This window comes from Odontesthes bonariensis, chromosome 3 (assembly GCF_027942865.1).
Source record: "Odontesthes bonariensis isolate fOdoBon6 chromosome 3, fOdoBon6.hap1, whole genome shotgun sequence".
Classification (NCBI taxonomy): Eukaryota; Metazoa; Chordata; class Actinopteri; order Atheriniformes; family Atherinopsidae; genus Odontesthes; species Odontesthes bonariensis.
In genome coordinates this window covers 40,976,289-40,996,374 of record NC_134508.1, presented here as the reverse complement: position 1 = coordinate 40,996,374, position 20,086 = coordinate 40,976,289, and the positions used below count along the sequence as shown (strand labels likewise).

General features: G+C 38.3%; 1 protein-coding gene and 1 long non-coding RNA gene across 3 annotated transcripts in view; one reads left to right on the top strand and one right to left on the bottom strand.

The window, feature by feature from the left end:
• ip6k1 (inositol hexakisphosphate kinase 1) overlaps positions 1–20,086 on the top strand; it is a 151,941-nt gene that overhangs the window by 53,057 nt on the left and 78,798 nt on the right. The window lies entirely within an intron of this gene.
• Positions 5,073–11,120, bottom strand: LOC142377942 (uncharacterized). Its single transcript, XR_012769571.1, has 4 exons — positions 11,088–11,120; positions 6,926–6,956; positions 6,253–6,315; positions 5,073–5,836 (listed from the first exon to the last, which is right to left on the bottom strand). It is a non-coding gene; the product is annotated as an uncharacterized LOC142377942 (long non-coding RNA).

The window sequence follows — 20,086 nt, the reverse complement described above, 5'->3', positions numbered from 1 at the left end:
CCTCATAATAAGGCAAAAACAGCTGCAGCAATGAATGGAAGTACTTTTCTGGATTTTTTGTGTGTGAAAACCTGGGATACCTCACAACAGCAGGCTGTGTTCTGGTCCTTTTTCTGATAAAGCCACGGTTGTTGTTGAGTTGTATTATGTCCTGTGATTCTCTTTGTGGTGAAACCTCAGACTTTGAAAGAACTCTGTACTGAGAGCAAAAGCTGGCAAGGCATAACTCCTCCATTTCTGCTGATCTGGGTCTACTTTTGTATCTTTCCACCACATTAGTCATCCAAATGCTACTGTCATCATCAGACTGTTGGAGCTGAGCTTTAGCTTGGAGCACATGCAAAGGCAAACTCATCCTAACAGGATTTTCGCCAACAGGAATAAACTGTACATCACGAGAACATTCCTTCAAACGCATACGAGTCAATCGATACACTGCCTCTTGAGCTGAAACTTCTCTGTTGTGCAGGTAGACGCTGCCGAGCTGTTTGAATGCAGCTTTTGCATCAAGATTGCCATTCATCGCCTCCTTCTGTGCACGCTGTAACAGCAAACCCATTTCTTGTTCTGCTTTTGTGATGTATGACAGTATGTAGACCACAACAGAATAGGCATCTGTGACATACTGTATGTCCATGTTTCCTTGCCAAGCACGCAGTAAGTCTTTATTGTACTGGTTCACCCAAATATCAGATGGATTCCGCTTATGGACAATGCTTTTCTTTTTGGAACATATGGTGTATGCTCTCTCAAACAGGCCTTGATGTATCCCAAGAGACTCAAAAAAAGCATCAGCCGTATCAAAACTCAGGTCAGGATTGGCCAGCGCTGTTTTCACTTTCTTTATGATTGCACTGGCATTGTTATTTTCATCTTTTCCATTCAGGTCCTCTGAGTTCCCAGCTCTTGTAATGAAAGTACGGCTTGATGGAGGTCGTGGGAAATTGAATCGGCACACTGTATTTTTCTTACGGCATGTTTTTGAGTGTTTTGTGCTGTGTCTTTGTACGCTGCTCACAACCTCATGAAGCTCTGCATCAGACTCTGGTGGAATATCACAGGAAATGTATCTGTCTATGAAACGTACCACATCAGCATCACTGTCTTTATCAATCTTTGGTGCATCTTCCACCCAAAACAAACAGTGAACATGAGGAGAACCACGCTGTTGGAATTCAACTCGATAGAAGTAGTCCTTTATTTTGCCTATGGGTTCAGCTGGTGACAGGATTACGTCATGAAGAAAACAATGCCATCGATAGTCAAACATTCTCGCTGCAGTAACTGGATTTCTTCCAATCAGCGCACATTTTTGAGACCAGTCAAGATCCTCCACAGGTGTTTCTTTTCCTTCCAACCTCAAAAGAGAAGCAAGCATTTCAGGCCATCTCAGATCAGCACTTGACATGCTTATGAAAAACGTTGGAATTGACAGTTGTCGAATCATACTGAACAAATCTTTCTGTACTGCCATCCAGTAAGGTGGGGTTCCACGAATTCCTCGCAAGAACTTGTACCCTTCATCATTTCGTAATATTTTACTGAGTGAATCTGAGTTCAACAACATGTCTGATGCTTCTTTCAGAGATGATTTGCCACCACCTTTGCGCATTGCCACTGATACACCAGATATGACTTGATGCACTTCTGATATGTACTGTGCATAAAATATGTAGTCTGTGTTGCGACCAAAACGTCCATCAGCGTTGAGAATGCGACAGTTCAGGTAACGTGACAGAGTTATTTTTGATTCCCTTTCATCGTGGAATGTTGGTCCACCCAATGGAAACAGAGCAGGAAAGCATTTGGCCTCGTTGGTTTTATCAGATAGTAACCGAACTGGACTGTTGCCTTCAGCTGGTGCCACGCTCAGAATATCCTGAAAATTCTGATCAATGATCTCTGAACCCAGATTGACAGGTTGCAATGATGTGTCTGACAAGAGGCCACTCTGGTCTTTAATGTAGGTCAGTTCCTCCTCTGCTTGCTCTGGCTCAAGTTTACTTTCATCATCACTGTTATTTTCATCATCACTGTTAGCTGGCAGCTCTTGGTTGTCCTCATTTGCCTCGCATTGATCACTTCCATTCAGAGTGTTTACCCATTCATCATTAAAAATGACATCATCATACCACTTATTGTTTGCCATCAAATACCTCAGTGCATTCCTTACACGATCAGTGTGGACATACATGTACTCATAATGACCTTTGTATGTCAACTTGCGTTTGAGTTTGACTCTTATCATTTTGTCATCACACTCGTTCCTTGGCAGAATGTTTGTCACACTACTGTTATCAACAGGTACAGAGACACATGGACCATGGCAAGCTCTTTGGCGGCCTCGGGGCAAACACAGCAGCTTCATGAAGGGAATGTGACGAGCAATGAGATGTTCCTCCAAAGAGTTCAGACATTTCAGCTCAGGTGGAATTTCATCTAAATGCATGTTGTTGGTGACACTCTCTTCTGGTAGTTTTCCTCCAAGCATTTTCCGATGACAGGAATGACAAACCCATAATTTGCTGCTAGGACTCTCAGACAAATGACATTCCTGCCCACATTCAGTATCACAAACGTGTAAATATTGCAATGTTATACACCTCTTAGCCAGCGCAGCAACCTCTGGTCTTTTGCTTTCATAATGAGATCTTTTACACTCAATCACTTGTTTCCTGAAAAGTAAGCGATGACAAACTGAGCATACGTATTCAGGACCACGGCTCACGTCTTGACGAAACTGACTGATGACAAAATCAATGTTTTGTTGCTTCTTTCTCATATTTCCATAAGTGTCACTGCTACTCTTAATTTTATTTTCACGAATCTCGTCACATTGATGATATTTCATCTTGCTATTCTCGTTGACCTTCTTTTGAAACACAATGTTGCTCTTGTACTTCTTATGACTATAATCACGGACTTTATGTTGAAACAAGATGTTGCTCTTGTACTTCTTATGACTATAATCACGGACTTTATGTTGAAACAAGATGTTGCTCTTGTACTTCTTATGACTATAATCACGGACTTTATTTTGAAACAAGATGTTGCTCTTGTACTTCTTATGACTATAATCACGGACTTTATGTTGAAACAAGATGTTGCTCTTGTACTTCTTATGACTATAATCACGGACTTTATGTTGAAACAAGATGTTGCTCTTGTACTTCTTATGACTATAATCACGGACTTTATGTTGAAACAAGATGTTGCTCTTGTACTTCTTATGACTATAATCACGGACTTTATGTTGAAACAAGATGTTGCTCTTGTACTTCTTATGACTATAATCACGGACTTTATGTTGAAATATGATGTTTGTCTGATAAGTGTTTTTTGAGGATTCACACATTGATTTTTTAAAACTTGGATCAGTATCATATTTTTTTTTACACTGTGCAAGTTTACGTGCCTTGAACTGCAAATCTGTTTTATACTTTGTATTGAAGTCATCACATTTCTTTTTCAGGAACTCAGAATTTTCTCTGTTTTTACGAAAGCGCTCACGTTTCGCATTCCTAATCCACTCATATTCATTATATTGCTTCTTTTCATTCTCAGTTTTTCGCTTCTTCACATTGATGTCACTGCACCGTAGACGTTCTTTTTCTGCTTTCGTGTCTGACTCGGTGAACTTTCTTTTCCGCTGGGGTCTTAACGTTCCCTCACCAATAGACTGGCATGTTCCGGCACAAGGACTCTGCGCATTTCGGTTTTTGACGCATGTTACAACCTCATAATGATTGGCGGTGTGATTTAAATATATACAGTTCTGAATGCATGGGCGTACAGTAGGTCTGTGCATGTTCCATCTCCCATCATTTAAGGTGAAGATAGTAGTTTGGAATAAATCGGCAGCAGCAAATATGTCGATCTCCTTTGCCCAGGTCCCACAGTAGTGTATCCTTGATTTTGTGACATAGTCCTGTACAGATGTATATTCATCTCTCAAATAAGTCTCAAACTTATTGCTGTATTTCTGGAGGTGTTTCGTTACAGCCCGTCTAATTTTCAAGTGCTTCTCTTCATTATGACAAATGCTAAAGGCAAGGCTGCGGTAAAAGCAATTCCCATCTGGCTTAATGGTTTGTAACTTACAAGGACAGCCCATATCATCAACACTGGTTGTTGCTTTTAACTCTTCAACATTTTCGTTTGAAAGTCCAACAGTTTTGCATAGAGTATCCTGATCACTGCGAGTTAAAGGTTTAAATGCCTGCTTTGGGACATTTGTGTCAGTGATAATTACGTCATCGCTGTGTGTTTTGTAAGTCATTTCGTGCAGTCCAAAATCACCTTTAGTTTGAGCACGTTTAGTGTTTTTTGCAGAAGTCTCCTTTTGATTTACCTTGTTTTGTCCAGTACCATTACGTGCAGTCTCTGCTCGATCGATTGTAGCCGTCAGCTTGGTGTCATCTTTACCCAACAGAGTTTCAGGAACACATTCAGGCTTTTGTGAAACATTACTTACAACACGTCTCAAAACATCGCTGTACAAAGGTTTGGTATTCGGGTTCGATTCACTCTTTGTGGGCGCACTTTGGTTGTTTGCATTACCTGGAACTGTAGTTGACGTTACTGAGCAACTTGCAGCCGTCTGATGTTTGTGCAAACCTTTCGGTCCTTTTACCGCATCACTGTACAGCTGACGTACCTTTGCATGCTTCAACGTAGCTGTGTTACCTCGGGATGTGACGTTCTGTGATCGCCGTTCATTGCCAGTTCTGGTTACCGCAGCACTCACTCCTGTTACCTCAAACCGTGGGTTGCTTACTCCAAACGATTGTGCATAATCATACACAAAGCTGACCAGTGACTGTGCAGAGCTAAAGTATGTAACGCAACTTACCCTCTGACCTTTGTGATTAACCCAGGTGTTTGCATGAGAATTAACAAAGGCAAATCTGGTCTCTCCATTCACGATGGCACAAGTATTTCCACAAATAGTCAACAAGCAAGCATCATGAGCAAACAGTGCACGCTGCAGTGCTTCATCAAAAGGCAAAGCCACATCACATAAAGCAGGATCGTAATTGTCAACACAAACAAACCCAGTGTAAGAATCTCCAAAGTTTAATGCAAAATCACAATTCCACACCCTGTGTTGTCTAGGCAATTCTGACACAGCAATGTAACCCCTTCCTTCAACATGGTCTCTTATTTGTTCATGTGCACTCATAGACTTGTACAACAGAGTTCCTTTTATTAAAACATCATCCAGATCTCCAGTTTCCCAGGTCCAAACGTTCTTCATCTTGGATTTCAGAACAGCTGTCAGACTGATGGCACCGCACTGCTTGTTGCCCACGTTACCAAATCGCACATCACCTTGATGAAAGGAGCCCGTCAGGAAAGACCTCTCTGGAAAATCAGGCTGAGTCAAAGTAACACACTCATTAGTAACATTGGGTTCATTCATGCAAGATGCATTATTTGAGGATAGCTTGATAGCAGAGTCAAGAGAGAGAGAGCTTGGAGATTCAGTTTGGAAAGAAGTTTTTTGCAAGTTGGTAGAGAACTTTTCAGCACTTGTTTGAGAGTTGGGAGAGAACTTTTCAGCACTTGTTTGAGAGTTGGTAGAGAACTTTTCAGCACTTGTTTGAGAGTTTGAAAGTGGGGAGTCTGCAACGTTTCTGTACTGAACATTTCTGTATTGAACATTTCTGTATTGAACATTTCTGTATTGAACATCAAAGTCATGAACATCAAAGTCATGCGCCTTTTCAGGCCAGCTTGATGTTTGGGCTTTATAGGTGCAAGGACGCCCAACCTTGCTTCCAGGAGACCATAAGTCATCCTGGGTGCCAGTCGCTGCTCTTTTGGTGGAACACACCTGCAACACACAAATTGAACAGCGTTATTTACACATAACACACCTCATTCTTGCTGTTTTTAAGCACATAATACATCACGCCCTCTGACATCTCATTTGAATTTTCCTACAGTCAATACACAACCTCACGTACTGTTTTTACACCTCACTACATCAACTGGCATGTGCTGCTTTTTGTAGGAGAAAAAAAAAAAAAGTAAAAGATTGCATAACACTGAGATTGCATTATTCCCTTCTTCCCTGCATTACAATGTCACTTGTAAATTTATTTAATGTAATTAAATAAATAAATTTACAAGTGACATCACTTATTTTGCATAGCTGCCTGTTTTCCTTGAGTTAGTGCTATTAACACAACTATTCCTTGCACCAGACCCTGTCAATCAGTGGTAAATTGTAGACGTGTGAAAAACCACCTCTGAGAGCTCACGATCAGCCAGTCTCTTCTTTGCAGCCGCAGATTTTTTGGAACGTCCCATCTGCAATACACACGTGGAAATGTACACTTTGACCCTTTTCCCAAAAAAACAACAACACGCATCTCAAAAATGACATTTCTTAAATATCAACCACAAATTATTTGACTATGTATATATCATGTACTGGTCTATAACTTTATTCAGTGTGACCATGGCATTTCACTTATTCATGGTGAAGACATGAAATATTTTTGCTTACACTATACTTTTTTGCTAAACATCAATACTTATAATGAATTCTAAGTACTTTGTGTAACAATCCTACCATTAGTACTTCATACATTCAAACTCCACCATCACACCTATGCACAACAAACCGCTTTTGACACTTCCTTCCATTAGTCGGTCACGGAGTACGTACCAATTCAATATATAACATATATACATTATTATACATATACTGTCACTTAGGCTAACTGCCATATTTCCACATTGCTCTTTACATACTGACTGCACATAACACTTCAGCAAAGCAAAGACATGCTAGTAGCTGGCAATACGACTCCAAGTTAGAATACTATTTTTCTATATTTTTCATAAAATACTTGAAAAGAAAAATCTAACAAACGCATTTTACCACATCAACATCTTAGTGTATACCTTTACTCACCTTTACAAACAGTGGTATCCTGTATCAGTACCTAAAACATACAAAAGTAATTAGTACCAAGCTCTGCAACACATTCAAAAGGTTATTATATGTGAAATTGCAAACCTGGTGCACATTAGACGGCCACTAGCTACAATTTACTCTACATTGTAATTACTCTCATTACACATAATGATAATGGTTATATAAAAATAAAGAAAAATATTTGTCCTAACATGCAATATATATCCAAAAACCCAAACATTTTTTTTTTAAAAAATTCACAAAATCTTGTGCTTTCCTTATGATATTAAAACATGAGGTAGGCATAGGCTAACTGCCATATTTCCACATTGTTTATGCTATGTTTCTGCATTAAGCAGACGCTTTTATCCAAAGCGACTCAGAAATGAGGATATAACATTACAGCTAACATCAAAGCTAATAAGCTACATAGAAGGAAAACACTTTTCAAAGGGGACAGGGTGATAGTGTACAAATACAGTGCAGACATATAGGGAAGCACAGGGTCAGTGCTAGGACATGAGAAGATCTCTGAGGGTCTTTAAGAGTTTCTTGAAGATATTCAGGGACGCCCCTGTTCTGGTAGCGCTCAGCAGGTCATTCCACCATCGCGGAAAAACACGTGAAAAGAGTCTGGATCGTCTTAAGCGTGGTGTACATTGCTCTTTACATACTGACTGCACATAACACTTCAGCAAAGCAAAGACATACTAGTAGTTAGCAATACTGCTCCAAGTTAGAATACCATTTTTCTATATATTTTTCATAAAAAACTTGAAAAGAAAAATCTAAGACAAATGCATTTTACCACATCAACGTCTTAATGCATAACCTTTACAAATAGTGGGATCCTGTATCAGTATCTAAAACATAAAAAGTAATTAGTACCAAGCTCTGCAACACATTCAAAAGGTTATTATAGGCAAGGCAATTTCATTTATAGAGCACAATTCATACACAAGGCAATTCAAAGTGCTTCACAGCAACACAGAAAAGGCAATAAAATCATTAAAAAAATAATAAAAATAAAAAAATCATAATAAAAATTAAGAAACCCATTCAAAACTAGAAAGAGCTGTTCCTGCGAAACAGCTGTGAGAATGCATGAGCTGAATTACCTTGCTAAAAAAAATCTTAAGAAGCTAAAAGATTTGAACATTTTAAAATTTGAATGGTGTCTCTAGCTGAAAGTATGCTTAAGTAGTTAAGATTTGAAAGGATTTGAAAGAATTTGAAGATAAAATTAAGCTAAAAACAGTTGAAATGGCTGAAAGTATGCTTAAATAGTTATAAAAAAAAAATTAACAAAAAATCTGATCTGACATGTTGGGGATTAAACCCGGGCCACATGAACGAAAGACTGGTAGCGTTACCATTAGGCCACTTCTTACTGTAAGCAGGGAAGTGCATATGACCTACTTACAGACTACACAGACAGACACAGAGCTAGCTGCTGCAGCCGCGGGACAAATCTGAGGCGCAGACTGTCTTATAACACATCTTGTGAGAAAGGTTGAAGAGCTAGAAAAATAATTTGAACACCATTAGAAGCAGAAGGCTTAGAGGAACTTAGCAAAGTAGTTTTACATCTGTGGAGTCAACTATATTTAAATCGAAGCAGTTTAAAACACTTGAAGCTGATTGAAAAATGGCAGATTTCGTCAGAATTTGAGAAGTTGTCCAAGCTTAAAGGCTCATAGTTCAAAATCTGTCCATGTGAGCTCTTTAGGAGTTACATTGGCTGAAAGAGGACAAGTTTTCCTACATTTTGAGGTATAATTTGTTTCTCTCAGTTAAACTGTATGAAAGTTATAGTAATTTGTTTGAAAAGTTGAAACTTTTCGCACTGCTGAATGTCTCACTCTAAAATCCAAGAAGGAACTTAATTTTCATATTTTTTAAACTGTCATATTTCAAAATTGGCCGAATATTTTTAAAAGATTAAACATTTGGTAACAGCTGAATGTCTTATGAACATTTTAAAATTTGAATGGTGTCTCTAGCTGAAAGTATGCTGAAGCAGTTACGATTTGAAAGGATTTGAAGGATTTGAAAGGATTTGAAGAACTTAATTTTCATATTTTTGAAACTGTCATATATCAAAATTGGCCGAATATTTTTAAAAGATGAAGCAATTGGGAATAGCTGAATGTCTTATGAACATTTTAAAATTTGAATGGTGTCTCTAGCTGAAAGTATGCTGAAGCAGTTAAGATTTGAAAGGATTTGAAGATTTACCATTACTTTTAATGGGGAAAAAAGTTGAACAAAAAGCTTAATATCTTAAAAAGTTGAAAGGTTAGAAACACCAAAAGTAATAGCAGAAAAGAGCTGAAAGAGCTGAACATTTTGATACCAAATTTGTTGAAATAGCCAAAAAAGTATGCTGAAGTAGTTGAATGCCGAAAAACGGCGGAATAATAATAATAAGGAGAAACAGGAATGTAATAGTGAGAATGCTTAATGCATTCTCACAATAATCATTAATTTAAAAGTGAAGAGTGCAGATAAAATACTTTCAGGTGTCATATGCACAGCTAAACAGAACTGTTTTCAGCCTGGATTTAAACAGTCAGAGTTATATGTGAAATCGCAAACCTGGTGCACATTAGACGGCCACTAGCTACAATTTACTCTACATTGTAATTACTCTCATTACACATAATGACAATGGTTATTATAAACAACAACATTTGTCCTAACATGCAACATAAATATCCAAAAACCCAAACATTTTTTTTTTTTAAATTCACAAAATCTTGTGCTTTCCTTATGATATTAAAACATGAGGTAGGCATAGGCTAACTGCCATATTTCCACATTGTTTATGCTATGTTTCTGCATTAAGCAGACGCTTTTATCCAAAGCGACTCAGAAATGAGGATTTAACATTACAGCTAACATCAAAGCTAATAAGCTACATAGAAGGAAAACACTTTTCAAAGGGGACAGGGTGATAGTGTACAAATACAGTGCAGACATATAGGGAAGTACAGGGTCAGTGCTAGGACATGAGAAGATCTCTGAGGGTCTTTAAGAGTTTCTTGAAGATATTCAGGGACGCCCCTGTTCTGGTAGCGCTCAGCAGGTCATTCCACCATCGCGGAACGACACGTGAAAAGAGTCTGGATCGTCTTAAGCGTGGTGTACATTGCTCTTTACATACTGACTGCACATAACACTTCAGCAAAGCAAAGACATACTAGTAGCTAGCAATACTGCTCCAAGTTAGAATACTATTTTTTCTATATATTTTTCATAAAAAACTTGAAAAGAAAAATCTAAGACAAACGCATTTTACCACATCAACGTCTTAATGCATAACCTTTACAAATAGTGGGATCCTGTATCAGTATCTAAAACATAAAAAGTAATTAGTACCAAGCTCTGCAACACATTCAAAAGTCAAATCGCAAACCTGGTGCACATTAGATGGCCACTGGCAACAATTTACTCTACATTGTAATTACTCTCATAACACATAATGATAATGGTTATTTAAAAATAAAGAAAAACATTTGTCCTAACATGCAACATAAATATCCAAAAACCCAAACATTTTTTAAATAAAATTCATAAAAATCTTGTGCTTTCCTTATGATATTAAAACATGAGGTAGGCATAGGCTAACTGCCATATTTCCACATTGTTTATGCTATGTTTCTGCATTAAGCAGACGCTTTTATCCAAAGCGACTCAGAAATGAGGATATAACATTACAGCTAACATCAAAGCTAACAATAAGCTACATAGAAGGAAAACACTTTTCAAAGGGGACAGGGTGATAGTGTACAAATACAGTGCAGACATATAGGGAAGTACAGGGTCAGTGCTAGGACATGAGATGATCTCTGAGGGTCTTCAAAAGTTTCTTGAAGATATTCAGGGACGCCCCTGTTCTGGTAGCGCTCAGCAGGTCATTCCACCATCGCGGAACGACACGTGAAAAGAGTCTGGATCGTCTTAAGCGTGGTGTACATTGCTCTTTACATACTGACTGCACATAACACTTCAGCAAAGCAAAGACATGCTAGTAGCTAGCAATACTACTCCAAGTTAGAATACTATTTTTCTATATATTTTTCATAAAAAACTTGAAAAGAAAAATCTAAGAAACGCATTTACCACATCAACATCTTAGTGCATAACCTTTACTCACCTTTACAAACAGTAGTATGCTGTATCAGTATCTAAAACATAAAAAAATAATTAGTACCAAGCTCTGCAACACATTCAAAAGTCAAATCGCAAACCTGGTGCACATTACATGGCCACTGGCAACAATTTACTCTACATTGTAATTACTCTCATTACACATAATGATAATGATTATTTAAAAATAAAAAAAAACATTTGTCCTAACATGCAACATAAATATCCAAAAACCCAAACAATTTTTTTTTAATTCACAAAATCTTGTGCTTTCCTTATGATATTAAAACATGAGGTAGGCATAGGCTAACTGCCATATTTCCACATTGTTTATGCTATGTTTCTGCATTAAGCAGACGCTTTTATCCAAAGCGACTCAGAAATGAGGATTTAACATTACAGCTAACATCAAAGTACAGGGTCAGTGCTATAGGACAGTGTTTCCCAACCCTAGTCCTCAAGGCACACTGCCCTGCATGTTTTCCACGTTTCCCTGCTCCAGCATTCAAATAATTGGGTCAGGTCTTAAAGCTCTCCAGAAGGCTGAGGACGACCCATTCATTTGAATCAGGTGTGCTGGAGCAGGGAAACATGGAAAACATGCAGGGCAGTGTGCCTTGAGGACCAGGGTTGGGAAACACTGCAAGTATAGGACAGGAGATGCTCTCTAAAGAGCTGGGTCTTTCCTGTTTCCACCATCACGCCTGTGCAAGAACAAACCGCTTTTTGACACACTTCATTCCACTAGTCATAAAGATAGGTCTGATTCTAAATGCAACTGCAGAGCTTAAAGTGTAATAAAAATCCTGACCCTGAACTTTTTAGGTGGTCGGTGACAGGGTACGTAAGTGTCACAATTCAATATATAACATATATATTATTATACACACTGTATTGTCACTTAGGCCAACTGCCATAATTCCACATTGCTTTTTGCATACTCTGACTACAGTTACACTTCAGCAAAGACACGCTAGCAGGTGGCAATAGTGCTCAAAAGTAGAATACACATTTACTCTACATTGGAATTACTCTCATTACACATACTGATAATGCTTATTAAAAACACAACATTTGGTCTAACATGCAACAAATATCCAAAAATGCCAAATATTTTTTTTTTAACTAAAAAAATCTTGTGCTTTCCAAAGCCAAAATCTTATCAAAATGAAACTATTAAAAGTTTCTTAAGACACCCCAAAAAAATATCATTTACCCCCCCCCCCCCCCCCCCCCCCATGTACGAGCTTCTAAATCCGAGTCTGACTCGCAATTTACTCCAAAAAATGGTGCCACAAAGTACTTTATTTTGATTCATGTCGGATGATTACAGAGAAACGAACACAGTGACAGAGAACAGACAGAGCGCATATGGCACAGACACACAGACAAAGACACTCAGCGTAACAATAATAAAAGAACCAGCGCAAGCATCGACAATGCTGTTATTACTCAGACAAACAAGTTATTCCCCGATTATTTCTCAGCGGTCAACATACCATAGCTACCTACCATGTAATTATGCACGCTTACTACCAGCCCTCAGATGTTCTTCACTAACGCTATGGAACAACGCAAAACCCATTTTCCAACTACATTATTCTTACCTGGCGTCGGCCATTTTAACATTCACTAAGCTACATGATTGCCACGTGCTGGAACGCAATTCCTAAATTCAGCCGTCCCGCACAGGTGACAAAGCGTAACGGAGAAACGCTGCCTGGTTTTATATCATCACATTATTTTTGGCTTTCTCAATAACATTATCGCTGACACCACAAGATAAAATAAAACGTTATTACAGCTCAGCAAATAAGCAGCACTTCACCTGTGACAAGCTCCTGCCGTAATGAATCAAAGCACACTAAATCATCAACAATTATAACATATTCACAAGTTATTTTTCTTACACAACTACAACATTTTAAAATAGACTGTGTTGCAATTAAATATCGCATGAAAACAACAAAGCCTCGCGGGATTTCATGCCACTCAAGTCCCACCGACCTGAAATCATGCTATTAGCAATTAGCTAACTGAACAATAACTTCAAGTAGAAAATGCTTCAACTTTCAGTTAACGTACCACAGCTACCTACCATGTAATTATGCATGCTTACTACCAGCCCTCGGATGCTCTTCACTAACGCTATGGAACAACGCAAAAACCATTTTCCAGCTACATAATTCTTACCTGGCGTCGGCCATTTTACCATTCACTAAGCTACATGATTGCCACGTGCTGGAACGCAATTCCTAAATTCAGCCGTCCCGCACAGGTGACAAAGAGTAACGGAGAAACTCTGCCTAGTTTTATATCATCACATTATTTTTGGCTTTCTCAATAACATTATCACTGACACCACAAGATAAAATAAAACAACGTTATTACAGCTCAGCAAATAAGCAGCACCTCACCTGTGACAAGCTCCTGCCGTAATGAATCAAGCCGAAGAAGATTCTCCAAAGTGACGCCATCCGCAACCTTATCAAAATAAAGGTATTTACCTGTGATAACCCTTCACAATATTTACGTTAAAATCCCTGCATGAATGTGCACATAAAAACATCAAATTATACAAAACTTATAAAATCTCATTTTAAAAAAAGTATTATATCAGTCTTGCTAAAATAATTGCTTAATTCCTTTTAAAAAATATATATTTTCAACTCTTAATCCCAATTTATGTCATAATGCAACTTCATGTTATGGTATAATAAACACAATGAATGATTTAATTTCAAAATACAAACTGGATCATTGGTTTGCTTATTGCATTTTGGTTGGTGTAAACGATTAGCAGCAATGTTTACTTATATACTATATAGATACATTTTTTTAAATTGTAAATTGCTTTGGATAAAAGTTCTGCTAAATGCATAAACATATTTTATAATTGGTTTTGTCAAATAACATACTTCCTAAACTCCCCACATCAATGTCCTTTTTGCACAAAAATGTGCGCAAAAAAAAACCTTTGCTTTAAAAATCTTATATTTTTTATTTCATTTTAAACCAAAATATGTCCCACTCATAAAGATAAATTAATGTTTATTTTTAAACCTTACATTACCTGCATCTCTGAAAACTAAGACTAAAATTCACCACCATTTTATGAAACAATTGAAACGTTGACCCATCAGCCCAGCAATGCCATTTCATGCAACCAGTGCTACATCTTTTGTTACATACGGTAAAACGCCTTTAAAACACCTTGGCTTATTCATAAACAGAAAAAAAACTTGTGTACTAGTTTACTAAATGTTATTTCCTACTGAAATAGTACATAAAAACAAACGTAATAGATAAATAAGCCTAAATTATAGGGAAACTGTTCCCACTAATTAGTTGTAGTTTTGCGCCACACTACCAACCTTGATCACAGCCATCAATGGCCTACACACCTTGCATTATGGTCCCTTTATGCCATCTCCCTGGGGCGCAATCACTTTAACACCTATGCTGCACTACCTCAGGAATTAATAGGCTATCAATCATTTCTAATCAATTACATAACAGTTGAAAGATTACCATCACTATGTTGGCTGAGAATATCATACTCCTTTGTAAAGTACAACATATTCCTGTATTTCTTTAAAATTATGGAACCATGATGGCCTAAGACGTTAAATCTATGGTCAGTTTGTAATAAGTGGAAACCAACAACGCCACCTGGAATTGTACTCTAATAAACTGAATTGGTGAAAGGACACATGTTCGTCTTACTGCAAGAAGGAGAGAAGATTCAAAAGTTTTACAACATTTATTAGTGTGCCAAACAAGTCAATAGATAAAAGATTTCTTTTAAGTTCCAACATTTTAAAATAACAAAAATAAAACAATTTGACAGTTGTTCACTAAGGTTTGGGCTGAATACCACAGCAAACGAGAAAAAAGGGTGCTCCAACAAAATAAGCACAACACGAGAAACCGCCACCTGGGGTCACCACCGCCACCACACGGAGTCTCGGTTCCTGGAAGAAATACACAAAAACAGCCTGGATGAAACAGTGGCGTCACAACAAATACAGTAATTCAGTCAATTAGATTTAAAAATGGTACAGTCAAAGTCCCAGCCAACAGAGTAAGACCCAAGTTGGTCTTAAATTAATCTTCCAGTAGCCAAAACAGCAGCGAGTGACATCCAGGTGGAAAGTCAGCAGACAAGCTAATCAGGTAGCTGTAAACTTGTAGGTTATGGCACCGCCATCTGAGCAGGTGACTAAATAAAGATCAAGCCGTTAGCTGTAACAGAACACTATATGAGCCTTTCTTTATATGGGGCGGTTGGTAGCCTAGCCATGCTAGCCCTTACCTTTCAGCCATAAAACGCACACAAAGGACGGATCGGTCCTGATAATCCGTAGGTGCAGCAGACGAAGGGCTAACCCGGACATCACACCACAGTTTACATTAGTGGCTACTATTAAAGCCGACTAAAACAATGAAAACAGCTACGCTTACCAGAGAACAGTTAGCAGCCAGCATCCGCAACAACAGGAGCAGGTAGACGTCATGACGCAAATCGCCTCATGACAGGTGGAGACGTACTTATATACAAACGCTGAAATTGGCTGTCTTAAAGTGGCAGCATACCATTTATGCTGCTACACTGCCATGGATCAACCCTCATTAGTTCAAAACTTCAACACATTTCTACAATATCTAAACCCTTAAATTTAATCAAATACAGTTCATTGTTGCAGATTAATCTACCCAATAGTATAAATAGCAGTAAAAGGACTTATTTATTAAGGCCTGTTGATGACATTTTAAAATATGTTTGGTGCAAATATGTTTGTTTTTGCACATCTGACACTTATTTTTTCATATGGTTTTAATCAGAAAAAGTTTAGATTAATATTTTTGACCTGGAGCACAATAAACAGGATTACAGATGCATGTAGCCCTATTCAGTTCACATGACAAATATAGGATAATTAGGTCTTTTAAGGAAAACAATTCATCCAAAGTGTGTACAGCTACATATTTCCGAGTAATTTAAAGCTTTTTAAAAATAATTCATTCAGCTCAGCCATTCAACTCATTTTCCTTCTGACAACAGATAGAACAGAGAGAACAGACAGACTGAATGACATCTTCTACAGATGGAGTGTTTGGGACAACAGGAGGAGATCCTGGGAACACACAGTAACATCAGGCTCAGCTGAATGATGTAGATCTGAAGTTAATCTTAACTGGCATGATTAAGTATAGAGGACAAGGTATAGCTTACCTCTCCCCTGCTAGCTTGCAGAGGTCTATGATTTGAAACGGTGATAAATGAGTCTCAACCGCTCCAAAAAAGAAACGTTGATAAAATACATTGTCAGTGAAGTGATCAATGCACATTATTTGTCAATATTTAGCGAAAATTGCGTCGTAAATGTCAAAGTTACAGTTTGTGCTCCGTCCCGTTCAAACGGACTGACAGCGCTGTGAACTTTAGAACCATTGTTGCTTACATGAATCACGTGACAGTCACAGCACTGGAGCGGCGACATCAGAACTTGTCGCAACAGTATTACTCTGTAGCTCTGCGCGAAACTACAGTATTTTGCTCTTTGAACTCGACATATGCGTCTAGACTGACCCATCACTACTATTGGATATTACTGCTTCAAAGAGCCAAGGAATCAATTATCCTGAAATGTGGAGTGGAGGGACAACCTGCACAGGTTTTCAGTATTATTGATTCAAACAGCCAAGCACAAATATTAAGACGAGCACAGGAAATTTGTTTGAGACTAGACTATTACTTTAAATGAAAACTCAAGTCTGTCTGATACAATAGACATTAGCACATTTCAAAGCTTCAAATCTTTAGCGCCATTTCAGCACGCTCCATTCAAACAGAAGGAATTATTTAGAGGTAGCCTACTGAACTTCTGAAGCAAATTAAACACGCTAAAAAGTCAGGCAAAAAAAAGAATTTTAAAAAAAACAAAAAAAAAAAACGATGTTCCAACAATATGCTAAGCATGCTTAGACAGTGACTCTTGCATCCTACAAAGACTGTTGGCCTGCATTTTGCCAAATAATGAGCATAGAGCAACACATTTGATGAACAGTTACTCACATTGTAACATTAACAGAACCTTACTGAAACAGTCTTGTAATGACTCAGCCTATAGTGTAGCTTACTTCAATACCCTTTGCCTTCTAAACCTCAGAATCAGGTTATGTGGACAAGATTACATTGAAAACCCATTGTCAACAAGAATCACATAAGAGAGGATAGTTTTCAGTTGAACACATTTATTTACACAAACGTTCAACATACATGCAGTCTTCAAACAGTTAACACAATAGTATTCATACAAAATAATAACTTTCCATAACCGCAAACAACTTCAAACAGTCAACACAATAGTATTCATACAAAATAATAACTTTCCATAACCGCAAACAACTTCAAACAGTCAACACAATAGTATTCATACAAAATAATAACTCTTCATAACCGCAAACAACTTCAAACAGTCAACACAATAGTATTTAGCCTATACAAAATGATAACTTTGCATAACCGCAAACAACTTTAGTTTGAACAGAAAGTAGCGTGAAATACAACTTTTCAAAGCAAACACTTAAAGCAAACTTGTACTCACCGCCACTCAATTCTTCAAAAACCAACTACTCGGCTAACATTTCTTGTTGAATTTCTGAGTTCACAACTGACGTGCCCTCAGATGGCTTGCTGTCAGAGGTAACCTCCAGATTTGCAACATCCGTTTGGACCAGGGACAGTGAAAGCGCCATTCCATTCGAATTGGCCTTGACATGGACTTCCTCTGCACACAAGAGCGCCTCCTCTATGTCCTCCGTTTGCAGGCCTGCCACAGAGCCAAAGCGTGCAGCAACAAGTCCACCAATGGAAGCATTTGTAAGCAAGAAGGTACAGTCTTTCCCCTCCTTTGTGCGCATTTCAAGTGTTCCACTATATGTTACAGGGTATGCCGACACCTTCTGCATCATATTGCAGCACTGACACCTATACGTTATATTCCTTGAGGGGAAGTTGTCTTGTGTTGCATGGCAACGTCGGCATCGATGCTTCGCTCTGATTTGAACTGCGACGACTTCCCCTTCCAGGTTCTCGTCGTCAGGTCTCACCGGCTGCAGCAAGTTCTGCGGCTCCTTGACGTTTGGGATTTCCTTGATTGTGGAAGACGGAGTGGTGGTCAACGTGATCCGGTTGTTGAAGCACCGAGTCGACAGGTTCGTCACCTGGTAACTTTTACCCAGATTCACCAAGTCAATTAGTCCTTCCCAGACCGTCAGTGTGGTTTGTCCCGTTGGATCGCACACCTCCAGCTCCCGCAGCTCCAGCTCCACACCTTTTATCTGGACGTTTTTGGACGTTCCAACGTCCGGAAGGATTTTCACCTCAACAACATCCAACTGTAAAAAACAAAGAAAACTAAATAAGCACGACTTTGGCCTCAACCTCTTAGTCTGAGCCAGTAAGTGTTGCTTTTGCGTGACTGCTGCACTTACTTTTTTGTTTTTCCCGCAAGCTAAAACCTCCGCAAGTGTGGAGACTTTGTTGTGACGCTGCCTCCATGGAAACTCAGATTCCACCACGGTGTGACTGCTGCTGTCCATATAAATGATATCGAATCCATTGGGGTCAGTCTGGCCTAAGTAGACAAACAATAAGATTAGTGTTCACGTCGCTAAAAACCAATAAAAAAAAAAAATTGGAAAAAAAAAACCCTGCCCAAACACTTACTGATGCTTTTACGGACAGACGTGAACCTCAGGAACGTTTTGGCCAACGACGCTCGACCGAACTCCTCCCGTTTATCTATCTTAAAGCACACGAAGTGATGGTAGACCTGGTACCCAGATTGCACTGTAGCAGTGAAGTACCGCAGATTCTTTTTGGAGATTTTAACTGACGAAACGTCATGCATGTACCCACTGATGTCTTCATGGATTTCGACCCGTGGCTGTTTTGCTGGAGTTGCCATGTCTCTTCTCAGTTTTACCTTAGATTATAAAGGAAATCAGATTTAAATGTACATAGTAAAGAAACACGATTCCATGGGAATGAACACATAAGCGCTTACCTGCACAGCAGCCACATGCAAAGGTGAAGAAAAATGCTTGAAGGGCAGTGCAGTCTTTAAATAAGGAGTGAACAAGTAAACTCAATTCGGTAAATCAGGGAGCAATTGCAGTTCAAAAGAATAGCTTATTAGTGGAACGAGAAAAATAAAGTGTACAATATCGGAAGATACGTGGCACAGGTGTTCCTTCAATTCCAAGAAGCGCTGCACTTAGACCTCAGAAGTGACCATTTGCGCACCAAAGGTTGTCCGTAGCGCAGGTGTGTCAAACTCATCCATGAAAGGGCCGCTTGAGTGCAGGTTTTTGTTCTTATATTTAGATCAAATAGACATAGCCTATGTCAGACGGTTCCATACAGTTAACCTCTTCTATCCACTGAACTTCTAAAAGTACCGCGAGCTTTGCTCCAGTTTAGATCGATACTCCATCACTTACCTCTTTCCCTACTTCAATATTAAATTGTGGGACCTATCCATATCACCTATAAGCCGTGTGGGTGCAGGCTTTTGTTCTTATATTTAGATCAAATAGACATATGTCAGACGGTTCCATTACCTATGTTCCACAGTGATGCCCGTTGCAAGATTTGTCATTATTAGAAAAGAAGAATAGGCTAAATATAATTTTTAGTATGAATAAATATTGTACCGGAATATATAAATCAATAATCATGTAAATATATATTAATATATTATATACTGATGCATCAAAAAATATAGGTAATAGGATAGGTATACCTCTCATTGTCCTCAATTTAATATTAAAGTATAAGTAAATATATAATATAGGTACAATATGACCTATATTTTTTGATGCATCAGTATATATATTTACATGATTATAATATTGATTTATATATTCCGGTACAATATTTATTCATACTAAAAATTATATTTAGCCTATTCTTCTTTTCTAATAATGACAAATCTT